Below are 3,900 nucleotides of genomic sequence, written 5' to 3' on the forward strand. Positions count from 1 at the left end.
GGTGTTGGGACTCTCAGTTAAAGGCAGGTGTTTTCTATCTGCCTTTGATTGAGAGTCTCATAAATGAGGGTGAGTTTGTGTTTGTGTTTTGTGGGTGATTGTTCTGTGTTCAGCCCTAGGCTTTGCCAGACTGTTAGTTGTTCGTTTTCGTATTTTGTTATTTTTGTATGTTAATTTTTGTAGTGAATAAAAATCAAGATGAGCATTCACGAACCTGCTGCGTATTGGTCCACATTTTCCGATGACGATTTCGCACTATCGTCAGAGGAAGACGACAACCGTGACAGAATCACCCACCACCAAAGGACCAAGCAGCAGAGGAAGGAGCAGAAGGCGTTCGAGTTGGACTGGCGGGAGAAGTGGACTTGGGAAGAAGTTCTGGACGGGGCCGGACCTTGGCATCAGGCTGGGGAGTATCGCCGCCCGCAGTGGGAAATAGAAGCAGCCAAGGCAGAGAGGCGTTGGTACAAGGCCAGAGTGGACGCGCTGAAGGAGATGCACGAGAGGCACCCCCAAGAAAATTTTTGGGGGGGGCACACGGGTAGTTTGGCTAGGCGAAGGAAGAGCCGGAAGCCAGCTACCCGTGGTTATATGGAGGAGCGTATGAGGTGGGGAGCGCCATGTTTCGCTGAGAAGCGCAATATCTCACCCATACGCACGCACAGTCCGGTGCGAGTTATTCCAGCCCCTCGCAGGTGCCGTGCTAGAGCGGGCATCCAGCCTGGTAGGAGGATGCCTGCGCAGCGCATCTGGTCGCCGGTACGCCTCCGAGGACCAGGCTACCCAACTCCCGCTCTACGCACGGCTACCATCAAGCCCCTGCACAGCCCAGTCTGCCCTGTACGAGCACTCCGCTCGTGCAGGGCTACTAGTTCCATCGAGCCAAGGCGGGTTGTGCAGGAGGTAAGATCTAGACCGGCTGTGCGCCTCCATAGCCCTGGGTTTCCAGCTCCTGTCTCTCGTGCGGACCCGGAAGTGCGTCCACCCAGTCCGACTCGTCCTGTTCCCGCTCCCCGCACTAAACGGCAAGTGCGTAAACCCAGCCTCGCCAGTCAACAGTCGTCGGAGCTGCCCGCCAGTCAACAGTCGTCGGAGCTGCCCGCCAGTCAACAGTCGTCGGAGCTGCCCGCCAGTCAACAGTCGTCGGAGCTGCCCGCCAGTCAACAGTCGTCGGAGCTGCCCGCCAGTCAACAGTCGTCGGAGCTGCCCGTCAGTCAACAGTCGTCGGAGCTGCCCGTCAGTCAACAGTCGTCGGAGCTGCCCGTCAGTCAACAGTCGTCGGAGCTGCCCGTCAGTCAACAGTCGTCGGAGCTGCCCGTCAGTCAACAGTCGTCGGAGCTGCCCGTCAGTCAACAGTCGCCGGAGTGGTCAGACTGCGCTGAACTGCCGGAGTGGCCAGACTGCGCTGAACTGCCGGAGTGGCCAGACTGCGCTGAACTGCCGGAGTGGCCAGACTGCGCTGAACTGCCGGAGTGGCCAGACTGCCCTGAACTGCCGGAGTGGCCAGACTGCCCTGAACTGCCGGAGTGGCCAGACTGCCCTGAACTGCCGGAGTGGCCAGACTGCCCTGAACTGCCGGAGTGGCCAGTCTGCCCTGAACTGCCGGAGTGGCCAGACTGCCCTGAACTGCCGGAGTGGCCAGACTGCCCTGACCTGCCGGAGTGGCCAGACTGCCCTGACCTGCCGGAGTGGCCAGACTGCCCTGACCTGCCGGAGTGGCCAGACTGCCCTGACCTGCCGGAGTGGCCAGACTGCCCAGACTGCCCCGAGCTGACAGACTGCCCAGACTGCCCCGAGCTGACAGACTGCCCAGACTGCCCCGAGATGACAGACTGCCCCGAGCTGACAGACTGCCCAGACTGCCCCGAGCCACCAGACTGCCCCGAGCCGCCAGACTGCCCCGAGCCGCCAGACTGCCCCGAACTGCCAGACTGCCTGGAACGGCCAGAACCTGAGCCGCCTCCAATATAGGTGGGTTGGGGAGGGGGGGTGTAGCACAGTGCCGTCGTTGACGGCAGCCACCCTCCCTTCCCTCCCTTTAGTAAGGGGGAATTTTTCTTTTAGGTATTGTTTGGGGGTAATTTTTTTTTTTTGTTAAGGTGCTTCTGGGGTAGCACCTTTAAGGGGGGGGTACTGTCACGTCCTGGCCAGTATATAAGGTTAATTGTTTTGTAGTTTGGTCAGGGCGTGACAGAGGGTATTTGTTTTATGTGGTTCAGGGTGGTGTGTTTGGTTTAAGGGTGTTTGTTTTAGTAATTCCGGGTGTTGGTTTATGTTTAGGTATTTCTATGTGGAGTCTAGTATGTCTGTTTCTATGTCTGGTGAATTGGTGTTGGGACTCTCAGTTGAAGGCAGGTGTTTTCTATCTGCCTTTGATTGAGAGTCTCATAAATGAGGGTGAGTTTGTGTTTGTGTTTTGTGGGTGATTGTTCTGTGTTCAGCCCTAGGCTTTGCCAGACTGTTATTTGTTCGTCTTCGTATTTTGTTATTTTGTTTGTTAATAAATCTAAAAATGAGCATACACGTACCTGCTGCATATTGGTCTACATTTTCCGATGACGATTTCGCACTATCGTCGGAAGACGAAGACGACAACCGTGACAACATGACTTCAGGGGCCTTGCTTTAACAAAGTTAACCATTTTCACTGTAGTGTCCAAAACGTCTTTCAAGCTGTCAGGCATTCCCTTGGCAGCAAGAGCCTCTCGGTGGATGCTGCAGTGTACCCAAGTGGCATCGGGAGCAACTCCACTACCACTCCACTATGTCTCCCTGTCATGGCTTTTGCACCATCAGTACAGATACCAACATGAGCAGCAGCTACGTTTGGCTACAAACAGACCGTTAGTGGAATTCCCGCAAGAGAGTAACGGTTAATGTGATTGGATGATAATTATTTGACTAGGCTACCTGTGTTTGACATTGTGTTGTTATTTCGCTGAACACTAGATGGTTTAATTTTATTTTTGGCAGTGAAACGAGGCTACTCAGGCGAGAAAAAAAACCTCACCCAACTCCAACTCACCCCGTTGGTAAATCTAAATGGACTGTTTGAAAATGGGAAGATTTAAAAAAAAAAATTTAAATAAAAAAAAAAAGAATTAAAACAAATAATTAAAAATTATTTGGCGTACCCCCGACAGCATTGCGTACCCCAGTTTGGGAATACCTGCTCAAGGGTAAAGGTGTCTCGATGGAATTTGAATTTGTGGTCCTGACAACTGGACCTTTTTTTGGAACACCATTATTTCTGTCTTACTGAGATTTACTCTCATGGCCCAGGTCTGACAGAATCTGTGCAGAAGATCTGGGTGCTGCTGTAGGCCCTCCTTGGTTGGGGAAAGTAGAACCAGATCATCAGCAAACAGTAGACATTTGACCCTCTCTGTCTCTCTCTCCTGGTGTATGGTCTGTCTGTAATGGTCTGTAAACAGTCAATTGTTAGTCTGCTGCACCTGGGTAGAGGGTTAGATGGCTAACAGACAGATGAGGGAGTGATCTCGCTCTCTCTCTTCTCTATACTCTCTCTCTCACTCTTCCGTCCTCCCTGCCTCCCTCCCTCCCTCTCATCCTCTCATCCTCCCTCCCTTCCACCCTCTCTCCTTTCTCTCTTTCTCTTCCTCTTTCACATCCTCAGTGTCTCCATCTGTCTATTTTTACTGCATATTTAGTCCCGAATGCCGAGCCTTGCTGCCAGAAAACAGCTGGTGGGAGTGTGTGTGTATGTGTGTTCACGCGTGTGGGCAGCAGGCATATAACTCACGTGTGTGTGCGTCCCACTCCTACTGCTATATAAACTAAATGGTTCTTGAAACTGATATGTAGACTGCTGTAGAAACAGAACGGGACTGTTATATGAACAAAATTGGACAGTGACTTAAAGGTCCCAATGCAGACGTT

This window comes from Salmo trutta, chromosome 39 (assembly GCF_901001165.1).
Source record: "Salmo trutta chromosome 39, fSalTru1.1, whole genome shotgun sequence".
NCBI classification, from domain to species: Eukaryota; Metazoa; Chordata; class Actinopteri; order Salmoniformes; family Salmonidae; genus Salmo; species Salmo trutta.